This window comes from Staurois parvus, unplaced genomic scaffold, assembly GCF_062004578.1.
Source record: "Staurois parvus isolate SC_StPar_1 unplaced genomic scaffold, SC_StPar_1.0 ptg002629l, whole genome shotgun sequence".
Classification (NCBI taxonomy): domain Eukaryota; kingdom Metazoa; phylum Chordata; class Amphibia; order Anura; family Ranidae; genus Staurois; species Staurois parvus.
Window position 1 is genome coordinate 78466 of NW_028320425.1, and position 20453 is coordinate 98918.

The 20453-nt window shown below is 48.2% G+C and overlaps 1 protein-coding gene across 1 annotated transcript in view; it reads right to left on the reverse strand.

The window, feature by feature from the left end:
- The window catches only part of GAS2 (growth arrest specific 2), an 89212-nt gene extending 69942 nt beyond the window's left edge, over positions 1-19270 (reverse strand). The window contains exon 1 of the mRNA XM_089666260.1: positions 18686-19270. The gene's annotated coding sequence lies outside the window, so the exon portion shown is untranslated. The remainder of the gene's footprint in view (positions 1-18685) is intronic.
- Positions 19271-20453: the final 1183 nt, after the last annotated feature.

Genomic DNA, 20453 nt, shown 5'->3' on the forward strand with positions numbered 1-20453 from the left:
GCAATGCTGGAAAGGGGAATGCCTGTGTGTTGGTGGATGGAGTGACTGCTGCTGCCTCTGATGGTGGTTTGCAGAGCGGGGGCTCTGAGGTTCCTGCAACCAATGGGCGGGGTGCAGCTTTTAGGTCCACTACAACTAATGCTGCAAATAAAACCTATGCTGGGGCTCTGGCTGGGAGGAGGGGGTCACATCATGTTGTCAGCTCTGGGGGGAGATCTGCCATCTGCACCCCTATCCTTCAGGAGGAGGAATGTGGTGCAGCTCAGGTTGGAAGGTGGGGGTGCTCCCCCGGTCAGGAAGCTGGTGGTGGACAGGATTTTGGAGATGGGCTTTAAGGCTGATGAGATCTTCGCTTTGATCAGCCCTGTAGGATCCTATGAATATGATCTGTCCTTTGTGCGCCCCGAGTCTCTGGATATATTCTGGGAGAAGTATGAACACACGTATAAGGGTCTGCCGGAGTGGAGGGGACTCGTCCCAAAGGTGGTCTCACGCCAACCTCTAGTGAAGACGGTCACCATTCTAGTACGGAATGAGTCGATTCCTTCTGCTGACTTGGCTGTCTGGCTGAGGAGATTTGGGGAGCTACTTACACCCCTGAAGAAGATTGTGGATGAGAGAGGGATATGGACTGGTGGGTGGTCGGTGCAGATGAGGTTGTATGTGTGTGGGAATGTGGTCCAGCATCTGCCCTCCTCAGCCTTCATTGGGAAGGATAGGATTGTGGTGTTCTACCCTGGACAGCCCAAGCTCTGCAATAAGTGCGGATCTCGGGGTCACTTCGCCTCCTCATGTCCAGAGATGAAGTGCTCTCCATGTCAGGATCTGGGGCATCTGGTTCTCGGGGTCACTTGGCCTCCTCATGTCCAGAGATAAAGTGCTCTCCATGTCAGGATCTGGGGCATCTGGTTCTCGGGGTCACTTGGCCTCCTCATGTCCAGAGATAAAGTGCTCTCCATGTCAGGATCTGGGGCATCTGGTTCTCGGGGTCACTTGGCCTCCTCATGTCCAGAGATGAAGTGCTCTCCATGTCAGGATCTGGGGCATCTGGTTCTCGGGGTCACTTGGCCTCCTCATGTCCAGAGATGAAGTGCTCTCCATGTCAGGATCTGGGGCATCTGGTTCTCGGGGTCACTTGGCCTCCTCATGTCCAGAGATGAAGTGCTCACTATGTCGGGATCTGGGGCATCTGGTTCTCGGGGTCACTTGGCCTCCTCATGTCCAGAGATGAAGTGCTGTCTATGTCGGGATCTGGGGCATCTGGTTCTCGGGGTCACTTGGCCTCCTCATGTCCAGAGATGAAGTGCTCCCTATGTCAGGATCTGGGGCATCTGGTTCTCGGGGTCACTTCGCCTCCTCATGCCCAGAGATGAAGTGCTCCCTATGTCAGGATCTGGGGCACCTGGCTAAGGATTGTAACATCATCAGGTGCAATCTGTGTGATAAGGTTGGCCATTCATACAACTGGTGCCCTGAGGCCATGCATAACCAGTCAGCTTTGGTGGAAGAATTGTTTCTTCTGGACATGGAGGAGGCAGAGGAGAGGGGGGCTTTGCCAGGGGTCCCCAATGTCTCTGTCCCTGTGGTCCCAGTGTCTGATGGTCCCTCTAATGTGTCATCTCCTTGTGTTGTGCCCCTGAGTCAGTGTCCGTGGCTGTTGTGTCTGATCCTCCTGTGTCAGTTTCCCCAGAGGTAGTGGGGGCTGTGGAGGGAGCTGGACCAATGTGTATGGTTGCACCGACCCCCTCTCCTTGGCGTCTGAGGGTCAGAGGGCATGAGGCGCTGGGGGGTGGAGTGAATGATGGTGGGGGTGTTGGGGTGAAGGTCGGGGGGACTGCTCTGGTGAGTGGAGAGAGTGGGGTGGATGATGTTGTTGGTGATGGTGGAAGGGAAGGGGAGGGGGCTTTGCGGTCCGGTTTATCAAATGATGATATGGAGTGGCTGGAGGTAAAAAGGAAGTCTGGGAAGAAGAAGCGGAAGAAGGATGTGCCTGTACCTGACCCTGGGAGGGTGGAGGTGTCAAACACTTTTGATGTGTTATCTGAGGTGGAGGATGAGGGATCTTCAGGGGATGAGTCTCTGGTTTCCATGGAGGAGGAAACACAGAGGACTATGAAGCGTGTAGGGTCTCCAAGTAGGGAGGGGGGTAAGCAGGCTAAGAAACGGGTACCTCGATCATCCTGATGGCGGTTCCCACTCCTTTGAAGGTGGCGACCATTAATGTCGCCAGCATAAAATCAGTAAGCGCTCGTAACATGGCCTTATCTTTGCTCAGCAGGTTTGATGCTGACATTTTCTTTTTGCAGGAGACCAGGTTGTCCAGTTTGGGGGATGTTCATATGGCGAAGAAGGAGTGGAGGCGCGGCCCCTCCTTCTGGTCTCTTGCGGCCGAGCCTTACACTGGAGTTGCGGTACTTTTTTCCGGCATGGTAACCTGTCGGCGGATTATTGAGGTAGAAATGGGGAGATGCATGGTCTTAGACGTCTCCATGGGGGGGCAGGACCTGCGCCTGATTAACATCTATGGGCCCCAGACGAAATGGGACAGGAAATGCCTCTTCATGAAGATCAAGCCTTTCCTTTTTACAGCCCAGCAAGTTGTCTTCGGTGGTGACTTTAACACCGTCACTAGGACTAAGGACAGGAGAGGGACCGGAGTCAGGCTGGACTGTGACGGCTAGAGAGGCAGGTCTGGTTGATGTGCACATTCATTGCTGCCCAGACGACACGGGATTCACTTTTCAGCGAGGTTCTAGCCAGAGCAGAATAGATAGGTTTTTTTTAAAGGGGAACTCTGCCTTCTCGGCACCAGTGTGTCAGGCGGTGGAGTTTTCCGATCACTGTATTCTGTCTGTGACTCTGAGTGGCCCCGATACACCACCTAAGGGGAGGGTTACCTGGAAGCTGAATTTGGCACTCCTGGACGATGAGAAGGTGAGTCAATCCTTTGAGGATTTTTTTCAGGCACAGGTATCAATCATGGACGTTTGCAGCAGTAAGTCCGAGTGGTGGGAGCTTACAAAACGAAGGATCGTTGGGTTTTTCAAGGCCATAGGAAGAAATAAACAGCTTGATAAGTATGTCACCTACCAGCGTCTGCGGAGGAAGCTCGATCGGCTTGTCTCGAATAATGGAGATCCAGAAGCGATCTCTGAGGTTAAACTCTTGCTCAGGCAGTGTCAATATGACAGGCATGCCTCTTTGGTTCTGGAAAGGGATTATGGGAAATATCACTCGCCCGACCCTTACCAGAACTGCAAACAAGGTAGAACAGTTAAGTCAGTTGTAGGCCTAGTTGACAGTACGGGTTCCCTGACAAAGTCCAAGTCGGGGATCCTGGGAAACCTTCAGGTCATATTATGCTGACCTGGGTAGGAGGGACCTCGATCAGGCGAGCATGTTGGGTTTTCTGGACTCTACTCCAGGACTGGGAAATGGCAGTTCTCCTGTGAGTCCTGGGTTGGAGGGACCTCGATCAGGCGAGCATGTTGGGTTTTCTGGATTCTACTCCAGGACTGGGAAATGGCAGTTCTCCTGTGAATCCTGGGTTGGAGGGACCTCGATCGGGCGAGCATGTCGGGTTTTCTGGACTCTACTCCAGGACTGGGAAATGGCAGTTCTCCTGTGAGTTTGACAGAGGACATCATGGCAGATGAGGTGGTGAAAGCTATTGATCAGCTTGCCATGAAGAAGTCGCCTGGGCCAGACGGATTGACAGCCGAGTTTTATAAGCACTTTAAGGTGACTCTGGCCCCATATTTGGTGGAGGTGTTTAATGGCTGTCTGAGAGAGGGTTCGCTCTCTCCCTCCATGCGACAATCTGCAGTGATTCTTCTGTCAAAGGGTAAGGATTCCTCAAGAATTGAGAATTGGCAGCCCATTAGCCTTCTCGATGTTGATAGGAAGATACTGGCAAAGATTATTTTCTGGCGTTTATCGTCTGTTGCGGACAATTTACTTTCTCGCCATCAGCACTGTTCGGTTCAGGGAAGAAGCACTTTTTCAGGGGTGTTAGCTGTCCGGGAGGCCCTGGAGCGGTGCAGGGCTGCAGGCTGGGGAAAGTTCCTGCTGGCATTGGATCAGGCCAAAGCTTTTGATCGAGTCAATCATGAGCACCTATGGCTGCTTCTTGGCAAGTATGGCCTGGAGGGGGCTTTATCGATTGGCTAAAGACCTTATACAGAGGGGCTGAAAGCTTCATGCTTGTGAATGGTTGGATTGGACGACCCTTTGGGGTTGGCTCAGGTGTGCGTCAGGGGTGTCCTTTGAGTCCTCTGCTATATGTGTTTGTAATCGATCCCTTCATTCGGAGGTTAGAGAGCGGACCGTTGTATGGAGTTCCTTTGGGCATTCCTGGGGAGCCCCCTCTGAGGGTCATGGCCTATGCTGATGACGTGTCTGTTTTCATCTCCGGGACGCAGGAGGCGGAGGAGGTGGTCTCGGTGATGGAACAGTATGTTGAGGCAGGAGGCAGAGGAGGTGGTCTCAGTGATGGAACAGTATGTTGAGGCAGGAGGTGGAGGAGGTGGTCTCGGTGATGGAACAGTATGCTGAGGCAGGAGGTGGAGGAGGTGGTCTCGGTGATGGAACAGTATGCTGAGGCATCTGGCTCAAAGATCAATCAGGATAAGAGTGAGGTTTTCTGGATGGGAGAGGAAGGCGAAGGCTTTACCCTTCCGGACGCCTTCCCAGAGCCCCAGCAGGAGATTAAAGTTTTAGGCATCAGATTTGGTCCCGGTGATTACGGCCTTGCAAATTGGGTAAGCAGGCTACAAGATGCCGATGCCAAGGTGGCCAGCTGGAAGGATTGGAAACTCTCTTACAGGGAAAGGATTGACCTGATTAAAACTTACCTGATCCCGGTATTTCTGTATGTCAGCTTTGTCTGTGTTTTGCCAGTGTCTCTCTATGTGAGGATCTACAGTTGTTTCTTCCAGCTGTTATGGAGAAACAAACTGAACCTCATTAAGAGGTCTGTAACCTATCTTCCCAGGTGGATGGGTGGCCTAGGTATGGTCAACCCGGTGGTTTTCTTTTCTCTGATGTTTTTGAAACATAATTTTGATAGCATGTTGGCAGAGGAACCGCCTGGGTGGGTTGGTATTTTTCAGTCCTGGTTTAGGCCTTTTCTGCGGAGCTGGGAGAATGGTGGGCCAGTGAAAAGCCTCAGGGTCCAACATGGTAAGCTCCCGGCTTATGTTGCCCCGTGTCTGAAAATGCTTCGGCAATGGCGAGTGACGGCGGAAGAAATTAAGTCTCTTCCTAGGAAGGCCCTGGAGAGGAGGGTTGTTGAATCTGCCTTTAGCAAGCCATTGGACTTGAGGGATTGCCCAGGCCCGGTTATGGGGGAGGGATTGCCCGGTTATGAGGGAGGGATTGCCCAGACCCGGTTATGAGGGAGGGTCTGCATTTGATGAATCTGGAGAGAATCCCTTTAAAGTTTCGGGATTTGGCCTGGCTCTCGTTCCATGGCAGACTCTATGTGAAGGGCAACCTGAAGCATCGTTCTGCGGAGAACCGTGGTTGTCCAAGAGTGGAGTGCGGTGGGGTGGAGGAGACGATGGACCATTTCTTGCTTCAGTGACCCTTCAATATAGATGTCTACAAGCGGGTGGGTGGGGCTCTGGGGATCCCTTTCCTTTCCCGCATGAGTTACGCGGAGTGGTCTTACGGTGCCTTTCAGACTCTCCGGGACTTTGATTTTGAGACACTTTTTCTAGTTAGCTTAGTAGTCCGTTACTACACGTGGAATGCACGGTGTCAGGTTTCCATTCGCAAAAAAGTCCTTCCTGTCGAGGTGGTGGTGCACAACATTCTGGGTGAGGTTGGGAAGATTCGGGGTCTTGAGAAGGACAGGTGGCGGCCGGGAGCCTGGACAAAGGCGTGGAGGAATGTCAGGTCCCCGTAGCTGCTGTCTGTCAGTCTCTGGGGGCGTGGCTTCTCTTTCTGTCCTTTCACGTCCCCTAGATTTTTGTAAGATTAGATTTTTGAAAAAAGGCTGCATGTATGGGATGAATGTTTAATCGTTTCTTAGCCTGAGGGGTGTTTAGGTGACGGTCAGGATTTGTTATTATTTTGCTGAAGTAAGCTGGTTTTGTTTAATTATATATATTTTATTCTGTATATATGTAAATGTGATTTTTATGATGTTTTTTGTTTGCAAGATTTTAATAAACAAAAAAATGTACACTCTATAGTCCCCTCCCCCACAGTCCCATCAGTCTCTGCACCAGAGGAGCTTACGCTCTAATGTCCCCTCCCCCGCAGTCCCATCAGTCTCTGCACCAGAGGAGCTTACGCTTCAATGTCCCCTCCCCCGCAGTCCCATCAGTCTCTGCACCAGAGGAGCTTACGCTCTAATGTCCCCTCCCCCGCAGTCCCATCAGTCTCTGCACCAGAGGAGCTTACGCTCTAATGTCCCCTCCCCCGCAGTCCCATCAGTCTCTGCACCAGAGGAGCTTACGCTTCAATGTCCCCTCCCCCGCAGTCCCATCAGTCTCTGCACCAGAGGAGCTTACGCTCTAATGTCCCCTCCCCCGCAGTCCCATCAGTCTCTGCACCAGAGGAGCTTACGCTCTAATGTCCCCTCCCCCGCAGTCCCATCAGTCTCTGCACCAGAGGAGCTTACGCTTCAATGTCCCCTCCCCCGCAGTCCCATCAGTCTCTGCACCAGAGGAGCTTACGCTCTAATGTCCCCTCCCCCGCAGTCCCATCAGTCTCTGCACCAGAGGAGCTTACGCTTTAATGTCCCCTCCCCCGCAGTCCCATCAGTCTCTGCACCAGAGGAGCTTACGCTTCAATGTCCCCTCCCCCGCAGTCCCATCAGTCTCTGCACCAGAGGAGCTTACGCTCTAATGTCCCCTCCCCCGCAGTCCCATCAGTCTCTGCACCAGAGGAGCTTACGCTCTAATGTCCCCTCCCCCGCAGTCCCATCAGTCTCTGCACCAGAGGAGCTTACGCTTCAATGTCCCCTCCCCCGCAGTCCCATCAGTCTCTGCACCAGAGGAGCTTACGCTCTAATGTCCCCTCCCCCGCAGTCCCATCAGTCTCTGCACCAGAGGAGCTTACGCTCTAATGTCCCCTCCCCCGCAGTCCCATCAGTCTCTGCACCAGAGGAGCTTACGCTTCAATGTCCCCTCCCCCGCAGTCCCATCAGTCTCTGCACCAGAGGAGCTTACGCTCTAATGTCCCCTCCCCCGCAGTCCCATCAGTCTCTGCACCAGAGGAGCTTACGCTCTAATGTCCCCTCCCCCGCAGTCCCATCAGTCTCTGCACCAGAGGAGCTTACGCTCTAATGTCCCCTCCCCCGCAGTCCCATCAGTCTCTGCACCAGAGGAGCTTACGCTCTAATGTCCCCTCCCCCGCAGTCCCATCAGTCTCTGCACCAGAGGAGCTTACGCTCTAATGTCCCCTCCCCCGCAGTCCCATCAGTCTCTGCACCAGAGGAGCTTACGCTTCAATGTCCCCTCCCCCGCAGTCCTATCAGTCTCTGCACCAGAGGAGCTTACGCTCTAATGTCCCCTCCCCCGCAGTCCCACCAGTCTCTGCACCAGAGGAGCTGACACTCTAATGTCCCCTCCCCCACAATCACCCCCTATTATTACACGTTTATAGCTCTGACATATACCGGCGGATGGTTCCGGGTTTTCCATCCTCTGTCTATAAAGTGATGAATCTCAGTCTGGACATTCGGCCATCACTGAGGAAATGTCGATCCGTCACAATCGGTGACCTTCTCTACAATGGTTATTGGGAGCAGAGCCCGGGAAGCGGCTCCACGTCTCCCCCGACGGATCGATTGTGTTAAATGTTTGATATTCCAATCAGGTTCCGGATTTCCGTTTACTTCTGATCTTTAGTATGAAAAAAAAAATCTGGAAAAATTCATCGTCTCGGTATTCTAACTTTCACAAAAACAAAAACTTTCCTTGAAATATATTCCTCAGCAGCCACAAAGTATATAAACGTCATGTGATCCCAATATCTTCTGTAAGCCCAGATATTACCTCGTAAAAGTAGCAGTGACATCACTGCTGTGCTGTACATAGCCTGTGCAGCAGTGGGAGGGGTGAAGAAGGCTCCACCCACTACAGAAAACTACAGGAGGGGGCGGAGACAAGACCAGTCCCCCTGCACAAGGAAGGAGAGCAGAGCCCAGAAGGCTCCACCCACTACAGAAAACTACAGGAGGGGGCGGAGACAAGACCAGTCCCCCTGCACAAGGAAGGAGAGCAGAGCCCAGAAGGCTCCACCCACTACAGAAAACTACAGGAGGGGGCGGAGACAAGACCAGTCCCCCTGCACAAGGAAGGAGAGCAGAGCCCAAAAGGCTCCACCCACTACAGAAAACTACAAGAGGGGGCGGAGACAAGACCAGTCCCCCTGCACAAAGAAGAGCAGAGCTGTGGGAGGGGCCCGGAAGGCTCCATCCACTACAGAAAACTACAGGAGGGGGAGGAGACAAGACCAGTCCCCCTGCAAAAGGAAGGAGAGCAGAAATGTGGGAGGGGCCCAGAAGGCTCCACCCACTACAGAAAACTACAGGAGGGGGTGGAGAAGCTCCACCCACTACAGAAAACTACAGGAGGGGGTGGAGACAAGACCAGTCCCCCTGCACAAAGAAGGAGAGCAGAGCTGTAGGAGGGGCCCGACAGGCTCCACCCACTACAGAAAACTATAGGAGGGGCGGAGACAAGACCAGTCCACCTGCACAAGGAGAGAGGGCAGCAGTGAGCGGTCTTTATTCCAGGAAGGCTCACACTGGATGACTGCACAGATCTGGAAGGAATATACAGAGATCACAGAGATTCCAGGAGGAGTCACATGACCGATGGATTTAGATTTACTTATCCCGGAGTTCCACTTTAACGTTAAAGCCAGTCAAATGGAAATCTACACATTTATTGGCTAGCGATCGATTGACTCTTTCCACAAATCGCACCGGGTGAAAAGGCCGAGATATGAGGGCGTCCCATAGGAAGTCATGGTAAATGGACTGCTGTGCGTTTCTGCGACACGTTGAGGAAACCGCGTCGGTGTGAACCCGGACCTATAGATTGTGTAGGTTGGCGATAGATCGGAGTATTGCTACATATCGACAAAGAATGGCTTCACCTGTCCAGATCTCCGAACTGTGACCCCCACACACCTCACAGGGCAGGATAGGGAGGGATCACTGTGACCCCCCCCACACCTCGCAGGGCAGGGATAGGGAGGGATCACTGTGACCCCCCTCCACCCACCTCGCAGGGCAGGGATAGGGAGGGATCACTGTGACCCCCCCCCACCTCACAGGGCAGGGATAGGAAGGGATCACTGCGATCCCCCCCCACACACACACACCTCGGAGGGCAGGGATAGGGAGGGATCACTGTGACCCCCCCACACACCTCGCAGGGCAGGGATAGGGATAGGGAGGGATCACTGTGACCCCCACACACACCTCGCGGGGCAGGGATAGGGAAGGGATCACTGAGACCCCCCCCCACACACCTCGTAGGGCAGGGATAGGGAGGGATCACTGTCACCCCCCCCCACACACCTAGCAGGGCAGGGATAGGGAGGGGTCACTGTGACCCCCCCCCCACACACCTAGCAGGGCAGGGATAGGGAGGGGTCACTGTGACCCCCCCCACACACCTCGCAGGGCAGGGATAGGGAGGGATTACTGTGACCCCCCCACACCTCGCAGTGCAGGGATAGGGAGGGGTCACTGTGACCCCCCCCCACACACCTCGCAGGGCAGGGATAGGGAGGGATCACTGTGACCCCCCCCCCACACACCTAGCAGGGCAGGGATAGGGAGGGGTCACTGTGACCCCCCCCACACACCTCGCAGGGCAGGGATAGGGAGGGGATCTCGTTAGGTAACATCACACTTTGATGTCAGGAAAAGTTACATTGATCCCGGACATGGCGGCTAGAATATGGCGGCAGAGAAGCTGAACGCAGCGGATCTGATACTATGAATCCAATGGTGGGGGTTGTGTAGGATGGTCATATATCAGAATATTACTACATACTAGCATTGAACGTCTTCAGGAAGATGAGACCCCCCCCCCCCACCCAATCCCCCCCCACTGCAGAGGTGAGCGGTAGGTTGGAGTATCATTACCTAACAGCTGAATGTCATGCAAAGCATCATGGGATCTACAGATCTGGATGGTCTCTGCTTTGCCCCCCCCCAACTCACACTCAGGGACACTGTAGGATAATGTTAGGGAGCTTGATATTTAAGTGGAGGCTGATGAGGAGGCTGATGTAATGTGGGACCCTGATGGGGTCCCTGATATAAAGGGGGGCTCTTATGAGCACCTATAAGTAAGGGGGAATAATGATGTAAAGGGGGGACCCTGATGTAAGGGAAGACTCTGATGGGGACCCTGATGTAAGGGAAGACTCTGATGGGGAACCCTGATGTAAGGTGGGAACTCTGATGGGGACTCTGATGTATTGAGACCCTGATATAAGGGTGACTCTGATGGAGACTTTGTTGTAAGAAGGACTCTGATGGGGTCCCTGATATAAGGTGAGACTTTGATGGAGACCCTCATTTAGGGGGGAACTCTGATGGGGACCCTGATTTAAGTGGGGGACTCTGATGAGGAGCTATAAGTAAGGGGGAGCAGGAATGTAAAGGGGGGACCCTGATGTAAGGGGAGACACTGATGGGGACCCTGATGTAAGGTGGGAACTCTGATGGAGACTCTGATGTAGGGGGGACCCTGATGGAGGCTATGTCGTAAGGAGGACTCTGATGGGGTCCCTGATATAAGATGAAACTCTGATGGGGACCGTAATGAAAAGGGGGTCTCTGATGGGGACCCTGTTGTAAGGGAGACTCTGATGTGGACCCTGATGTAAAGGGGGACTCTGATGAGGACCTACAAGTAAGGGGGAACAATGATGTAAAGGGAGGACCCTGTTGTAAGAGGAGACTCTGATGGGGACCCTGATGTAAGGTGGGATTCTGATTGGGACCCTGATGTAAGGGGGAACTCTGATGAAAGAGGAACTCTGATGGGGACCCTGATGTAAGAGAAGACTCTTTTGGGGACCCTGATGCAAGATGGACTCTGATGGGGTCCCTGATGTAAAGGGGGACTCTGATGAGGACCTTTAAGTAAGGGGGAACAATGATGTAAAGGGAGGACCCTGATGTAAGGAGAGACTCTGATGTGAACTCTGATGTAAGGTGGGGTTCTGATAGAGACCCTGATGTAAGGGGGAACTCTGATGGGGACTCTGATGTAAGGGGAGACTCTGATGGAGACCTTAATGCAAGGGGGACTCTGATAGGGTCCCTGATGTAAAGGGGGACTCTGATGAGGACCTATAAGTAAGGGGGAACAATGATGTAAAGGGAGGATCCTGATGTAAGGGGAGACTCTGATGGGGACTCTGATGTAAGGTGGGGTTCTGATTGAGACCCTGATGTAAGGGGGAACTCTGATGAAAGAGGAACTCTGATGGGGACCCTGATGCAAGGTGGGAACTCCGATGGGGTCTCTGATGTAGGGGGGACCCTGATATAAGGGTGACTCTGTGGGAGGAATAGGGCCTCATTGTTGATGTCAGTAGCAGTAATTATGCCCCATTGTTGGTGGGAGGAAAGGAATAGTGTCTTATATCAGTGGGAGGAAAAGTGCTCTGAGGGCCAGATAAAGGCGAACAAAGGGCCACATCCGGCCCCCGGGCCGCAGTTTGGAGATCACTGCTGTAGATTACACAGGTTAACAAAAGTGCAGAATATTGATAAATACCCCTTCAGGAAGCTGAGATCCCTCCCAATAGCACCCCTGACCCCGGCCAAGACTTTCAGAACGAATCCTATCTGCCAGAACTTATCCTACAGATTGCACAGGACAGCAAGAGATCCGACTATCATTCTGTTCTACCATAGAGAAGCATCCGGAAGCTGCAACCCCCCACCCCCCCCAATCCTATAGATGATCAACCCTATCCTGACCTGCAGCCCACCTGACGACCCCCTCATAACCCTCCAGCCTGGGACTCACGCAGACTGGAACTTCCAATCCTACAGATTATGTAGATTACCAATAGGTAGAAATATTGCTACATATTCAGCACAGAGAGTCTCCAACAACCTGAATTGCCATCCAAAATTTCCAACATCCATCTTATTCTACAGATTGCAAAGATTACTGATAGATGGGACTATTGTGACATTTCGCCGCAGAACAGGGGTGGACTGACAATTCATGGGGCCCCCGGGCAATAGGGGATCATGGGCCCCCTGTGTCCTCACCCACACTCAAACCACACCCAAAAAAGCCTATGAAAGGTACCAGGGGCATCTCATGGGGCCCCCTACTGACCCCGGGCCCTTGGGCAGTGCCTGAGTTCCCAAATGGTCAGTCCACCCCTGGTGCAGAACGAGATCGGAAAGCTGGAAATGAAGACCACCGGTCTCTATCCTGGGGAAAAAAAATAAAGATTTGGGGGTTCCTATTTCAGATGATTGCAAGACGATCATACAGGGTTGGATCTGATCCGGGGGTGCAGTAAAAAAGTCAGGGGGCATAATGTCAACACTGAGTGTGAGTCCCTGACAGTCTGACACGGTGTCATGACCTGGGAAACACTAGTATGTATTCGGTATCATGTGTCCTCATCAGAGTCCCACTTGACATCGGGGTCTCCATCAAAGCCCCCCCTTACATCAAGTTTCCCACCAAAGTCCCCCTTACAGAAAGGACTCCATCAGAGTGCCCCCTTACATTAACTGTCTCCATCAGAGTACCCCCTTACATCAGGAATTCCCATCACAGTGCCCCCTAAATGGGTCATCCCAATAGAGAGTGCCTCTTTATACTCTCAGAGAGCTGGGGGTGCACAACTAAATCTGGGGGGGGGGGCACAGCCCTCCCCAGCACCCCCATAGATAAGGCCCTGTGATCAAATAGTGTGGCAAAGCAGAAGAGAAGATGAATAAAATTTCTGCGGTGCATCACTAGGGTGGTCACCAATAAGAGGAAGGAGGTCCTGATTCCTCTATATAAATCTTTATATCACTAGAAGGGTCACCGACAGGAGGAAGGAGGTCCCGATTCCTCTATATAGATCTTTATATCACTAGAGGGATCACCGGTAGGAGGAAGGAGGTCCCGATTCCTCTATATAGATCTTTATATCACTAGAGGGGTCACCGGTAGGAGGAAGGAGGTCCCGATTCCTCTATATAGATCTTTATATCACTAGAGGGGTCAGCGGCAGGAGGAAGGAGGTCCTGATTCCTCTATATAGATCCTATCACTAGAGGGGTCACCGGCAGGAGGTCCTGATTCCTCTATATAGATCAATATATCACTAGAGGGGTCACCAGCAGGAGGAAGGAGGTCCTGATTCCTCTATATAAATCTTTATATCACTAGAGGGGTCACCGGCAGGAGGAAGGAGGTCCTGATTCCTCTATATAGATCTTTATATCACTAGAGGGGTCACCGGAAGGAGGAAGGAGGTCCTGATTCCTCTGTATAGATCTTTATATCACTAGAGGGGTCACCGGCAGGAGGAAGGAGGTCCTGATTCCTCTATATAGATCTTTATATCACTAGAGGGGTCACCGGAAGGAGGAAGGAGGTCCTGATTCCTCTATATAGATCTTTATATCACTAGAGGGGTCACCGGAAGGAGGAAGGAGGTCTCGATTCCTCTATATAGATCTTAAATTAGATCTCATTTAGAATACTGTGTCCAGTTCTGGACTCGTCAGTTACGAAAAGATTTTGATAAGACAGAACAAGTTTAGAGATGGACAACAAAAATGGTGAAAGGTCTGAGGGATAAAACACCTCAGGAGAGATTTCAGGAACTTAATTTTGTTACATATTAGGACAGGAATTCTTCAGCAACCAGAAATGCCATCCTAAATGTCCAATCTCCAGTAGATTGTGTAGATTAGCAATACATTGAAATCTTGTTACATTTTTAGCACAATAAAGGTTCAAAACGCTCAAATTCCATAAATCATATGCTATAGATTACATTCGTTACATTGTAACATAGTTAGTCTGGTTGAAAAAAAGCCCATCTAGTTCAACCAATAAAAGGGGAAAAAAAATGATACGATCCTATACACACAATCCTATACCCACAGTTGATCCAGAGGAAGGCAAAACTTTTTCACCAATTTTTAAAAGAATATTTTTGCATATTTGGACAAAAAAACTTCAGGAATCTGAAATGCCATCCAGATCATCCAATCTGAGATATCTTATCCTATAGATTGTGTTGGTTAGGAATAGATTGAAAAACTGTTATGATTTAGCACAGTAAAAGTTCAGAAAGCTCAAATCCTATAAAACATATCCTATAGATTGCGTAGGTTAGCAATAATTGTAAATATTATTAATTATTATATTATATATCAGCACAGAACGGAGTCAGGAACCTGAAATACCATCCAAAATGTCCAACCTGATAGATCGTATCCTATAGGTTGTGTTGGTTAGCAATGCTTTGGAATATTGTTACATTTTGAGCACAGAAAAGGTTCAGAAACTCATATTCCATAAATCGTATCCTATAGATTGTGTAGGTGACCAATATTTTATAAAATTGTCCCATTTCTGCACACAAAGGTTTCAGGAACCTTAAATACCATCCAAAATGTCCAACGTGATAGATCATATCCTATAGATTGTGTAGGTGACCAATATTTTATAGAATTGTCCCATTTCTGCACACAAAAGTTTCAGGAACCTGAAATGTCATCCAGATTGTTCAACCTGATAGATCTTATCCTATAGATTGTGTAGGTTAGCAATAGTTTAAAATATAGTTATAAATCAACACAGGAACATTTCAGGAACCAGAAATGCCATCCAAAATGTCCAGCCTGATGGATCTTATCCTAAGGTTGAGTTGGTTAGAAATAAGTTCAAAATATTGTTACTTTTTAGCACCATAAAGGTTCAAAAAGCTGAAATCCCAAAAACTGTTACCTATAGATTGCATAGGTTATCGATATTTAATAATATTTTGTTACATATTAGGACAGGAAAGCTTCAGGAACCACAAAAACCATCCAAAATGACCAACCTGATAGATCGTATCCCATAGGTTGTGTTGGTTAGCAATAGTTTGGAATATTGTTACATTTTGAGCACAGTAAAGGTTCAGAATCTCATATTCCATAAATGTTATCCTATAGATTGTGTAGGTGACCAATATTTTATAAAATTGTCCCATTTCTGCACACAAAGGTTTCCAGAACCTGAAATGCCATCCAGAATGTCTAACCTGATAGATCTTATCCTATAGATTGTGTAGGTGACCAATATTTTATAAAATTGTCCCATTTCTGCACACAAAGGTTTCAGGAACCTGAAATGCCAGCCAGATTGTTCAACCTGATATATCTTATCCTATAGATTGTGTAGATTAGCAATAGTTTAAAATATAGTTCTAAATCAACACAGGAACATTTCAGGAACCAGAAATGCCATCCAAAATGTCCATCCTGATGGATCTTATCCTAAGGTTGAGTTGGTTAGAAATAAGATCAAAATATTGTTACTTTTTAGCACCATAAAGGTTCAAAAAGCTGAAATCCCAAAAACTCTTACCTATAGATTGCATAGGTTATCGATATTTAATAATATTTTGTTACATATTAGGACAGGAAAGCTTCAGGAACCACAAAAACCATCCAAAATGACCAACCTGATAGATCTTATCCTACAGATTGCATTGGTCAGCAATATATTGAAATATTACGTTTTAGCACAGAAAAGGTTCAGAAAGCTCAAATCCTATAAATCTTTACCTATAGATTGTTTAGGTTTTCGATAGTTTAAAATATTGTTATATACCAGCATAGGCAGGCTTCCGGGAACCTGAAATGCCATCCAGATTGTCCAGTCTGATAGATCTTATCCTACAGGTCGAGTTGGTTAGCAATAGATCAAAATATTGTTACTTTTTAGCACTGTAACGGTTCAGAAAACTCAAGTCCCATAAACCTTTACCTATAGATTGCATAGGTTATCAATATTTAATAATAGATTGTTACAAATTACGACAGGAAGGCTTCAGGAACCAAAAATGCCATCCAAAATGTCCAAATTGATAGATCCTACAGACTGAGTTGGCTACCAATAGATCGAAATATTAAGTTTTAGCACAGTAAAGGTTCAAAAAGCTCAAATCCTCTAAATATTTACCAATTGATTGTGTAGGTTACCAATAGTCAAAAATATTGTGATGTATCAGCTCAGGTAGGTTTCAGGAACCTGAAATGCCCAGCCTGATAGATCTTATCCTACAGGTGGAGTTGCTTACCAACAGATCCAAATACTAAGTTTAAGCCCAGTAAAGGTTCAGAAAGCTCAAATCCTCTAAATATTTACCAGTTGGTTGTGTAGGTTACTAGTAGATAAAAATATTGCGATGTATCAGCTCAGGAAGGTTTCAGGAACCTGAAGCTCCCAATCTTATCCTACAGGTTGCGTTGGTTACCAATAGATCTTATCCTACAGACCGAGTTGGCTATCAACAGATCCAAATACTAAGTTTTAGCACAGTAAAGGTTCAGAAAGCTCAAATACTCTAAATATTTACCAATTGATGGTGTAAGTTACCAATAGTCAAAAATAGTGTGATGCATCAGCTCAGGAAGGTTTCAGGAACCTGAAATGCCATCCAGATTGTCCAGTCTGATAAATCTTATCTTACAGGTCGAGTTGGTATGCAATAGATTGAAATATTGTTACTTTTTAGCACCGTAAAGATTCATAAAACTCAGGTACCATAAGCGTTTACCTATAGATTGCATAGGTTATCAATATTTAATAATATAGTGTTACAAATTACGACAGGAAGGCTTCAGGAACCAGAAATGCCATCCAAAATGGCCAAATTGATTAGATCTTGTCCTACAGATTGAGTTGGCTACCAATAGATCGAAATATTAAGTTTTAGCACGGCATAGGTTCATAAAGCTCAAATCCTATAAATATTTACCAATTGATTGTGTAGGTTACCAATAGTCAAAAATATTGTGATGCATCAGCTCAGGAAGGTTTCTGGAACCTGAAGTTCCCAGTCTGATGGATCTTATCCTACAGGTTGCATTGGTTACCAATAGATCCAAATACTAAGTTTTAGCACAGTAAAGGTTCAGAAAGCTCAAATCCTCTAAATATTTACCAATTGATGGTGTAAGTTACCAATAGTCAAATATATTGTAATGTATCAGCTCAGGAAGGTTTCAGGAACCTGAAATGCCATCCAGATTGTCCAGTCTGATTAGATCTAATCTTACAAGTCGAGTTGGTTAGCAATAGATCGAAATATTGTTACTTTTTAGCACTGTAACGATTCAGAAAGCTCAAGTCCCATAAACCTTTACCTACAGATTGCATAGGTTATCAATATTTAATAACATATTGTTACAAATTACGACAGGAAGACTTCAGGAACCAGAAATGCCATCCAAAATGTCCAAATTGATAGATTTTACAGGTTTAGTTGCTTACCAACAGATCGAAATACTAAGTTTTAGCACAGTAAAGGTTCAAAAAATTCAAATCCTCTAAATATTTGCCAATTGGTTGTGTAAGTTACCAATAGTCGAAAATATTGTGATGTATCAGCTCAGGAAGGTTTCAGGAACCTTAAATGCCATCAAGATTGTCCAGTCTGATTGGATCTTATCTTACAGGTCGAGTTGGTAGGCAAGAGATTGAAATATTGTTACTTTTTAGCACCGTAAAGGTTTAGAGAGCTCAAATCCCATAAACCTTTACCTATAGATTGTATAAGTTACCAATAGGATAAAATATTGTTACATATCACCTCAAGGAGGTTTCAGGAACCTGAAATGCCATCCAGATTGTCCAGTCTGATAGATCCCATCCTATAGATTCCATAGGTTACCAATAGGATAAAATACTGTTACATTTCAGCTCAGGAAGGTTTCAGGAACCTGAAATGCCATCCAGATTGTCCAGTCTGATTGGATCTTATCTTACGGGTCGAGTTGGTAGGCAAGAGATTGAAATATTGTTACTTTTTAGCACCGTAAAGGTTTAGAGAGCTCAAATCCCATAAACCTTTACCCATTGTTACAAATTACGACAGGAAGGCTTCAATAACCAGAAATGCCATCCAAAATGTCCAAATTGATAGATCTTATCCTACAGATTGAGTTGGCTACCAATAGATCAAAATGTTACGTTTTAGCACAGTAAAGGTTCATAAAGCTCAAATCCTCTAAGTATTTACCGATTGATAAGTAAGTTACCAATAGTCAAGAATATTGTTACATATCAGCTCAGGAAGGTTTCAGGAACCTGAAATGCCATCCAGATTTTCCAGTCTGATAGATCCTATCCTATAGATTCTATAGGTTACCAATAGGATAAAATATTGTTACATATCAGCTCAGGAAGGTTTCAGGAACCTGAAATGCCATCCAGATTTTCCAGTCTGAAAGATCCTATCCTATAGATTCTATAGGTTACCAATAGGATAAAATATTGTTACATATCAGCTCAGTAGGTTTCAGGAACCTGAAATGCCATCCAGATTGTTGAGTCTGATAGATCCTATCCTCTAGATTGTGTTGGTTAGGAATAGATAGGAATATAGTTAATTAGTAGCAGAGAATGTCCTCAGGAAACTGAGATCCCTTCCAGAATTCCGAACGCAGACCCCTTACCTCGTCCCTTTCAGGAAGACCGTCTAGCCTCCAACTCCCAGGCAGGACATGAACGTTTTGTAACTTCTCGCAAATGCTGCTATCGGTATTAGGACCCGGGTTTTTTTTTTTTTTCCTCCCCAGTCTATAAAAGTAAAAAGTCATCTCGGATTGAGAGCGCCATTGTCAGGAGCAGAACCCGGGATGGTTTACACTGCACCTAATGGCATGTAACACTTTCAACAAACTGCAGGGCTGCCTGCCTCCCCCTCCGCGCTGCGAACACTGAGCTTCTTATATGACTGCACACAAAACTTTTTTCTTTTTTTTTTTTTCTTTTTTTTTTTTTGCAAGCTCTTTGCAGAAAAGGACAGTGCTTGTATTTTGCCAGCAAAGTCATTTAAACCATCCGCTGATATTTCCAAATAATCGTCCCCGTCAGACAATATCGCAGAAACTGGGTCATCCGCTGAAGGCGATTCTGTTTCAGGGCGCCCTTTGTGTGAAAAGGGAAAAGGGAGACGATGGAGGAATCCGAGCATTTTTGTTTTGTGCGCGTTCGTTAGCTACATGAAACGCCATCATTATGAGCTTAGGGGAGATTAGGAGATTGTTTCGGGTGATTTCCCACGTGGTAATAGGAGTCAAAATAAATCTTTTTCTCTCTTTTTTGGCTTTCCTTTTGTTATCTGGAAGAAGAAGGCCATACACGTGAGATGGCGGTTGGAAGACAGCTGAGAGAACTTTAATTATTAAAGATCTTCTAGAAGCCGGAGTGGCCATTTGATATGAGATCCCCTCCGGGCTTGGGGAGACAACAGCCATCAAAGGTAATGGCAGCCAATTGGTTCTGCCCAAGATCAATCAGAGATAGGGTATCTACAGAGGTCTATAGCTGCCAAACATGGCATGCTGAGGAAGAGGCCGGGCCACAACCAGGCCCTAAGTTTTAAATTCTTTCAAATGAGCTTGACTGTTTGAGCCATCGGGTTATTGAGGTTATGGTAAGGCAGAGGTTCTCAACCTTTGGGCCGTGGCCCACTGCCATGCCACAGCCTCGTTTCTCCTGGACCTCCAGCCATCTGTGATTTCTAAAACCTCCCACAGTGCCTCCCAATCTTCTACAGTGGTTCACAGTGTCCCCACGCAACCGAGAGCCCTCAGTCTCCCACAGTGCACCCTAGCTTTCCACAGTGCCCCCCAGCCTGCTGCAGAGCCTGTAGCCCTCCATAGTGCTCCCAACCTCCAACATTGTCCTCCAGGAATTTCATCCCCTGCAGGGCCATTACATCTGCTGCAGAGTCTCGTAACCCGCTTCACAACCTCCATCCCCCCCACAGTGCTGACCTGCTTCCCATAGAGTTTCCAGTCCTCCATAATGCCCCCAACCGCCAACCACATTCCATAGTGCCCTCCAGCTTCCTTCAGAATCTTCCTCCCCTACAGGGTCACCATGTCTACTGCAGAGTCTCCTACCCCAGTCTACAATCTTCATCTCCACCACAGTGCTACCTAGCCTCTCAAAGTGCCCCCAGATTCCTACAGAAACCTCATCCTCTGCAGGGCCACCAAGTCTGCTGCAGAGTCTCCTATCCCAGTCCACAACCACCATCTCTACCACAGTGCCACCCAGTCTCCCACACTGTCCCCTCCCCCAAGCCTGCTGCAGAGCCTCCAGCGCTCCGTAGTACCCCTGAACTCTAACAGTGCCCAAGAAACTCCATCCCTGCAGGGCCACCACGTCTGCTGCAAAATCTCCTAACCCACTCCACATCCTCCATCCCCCCCC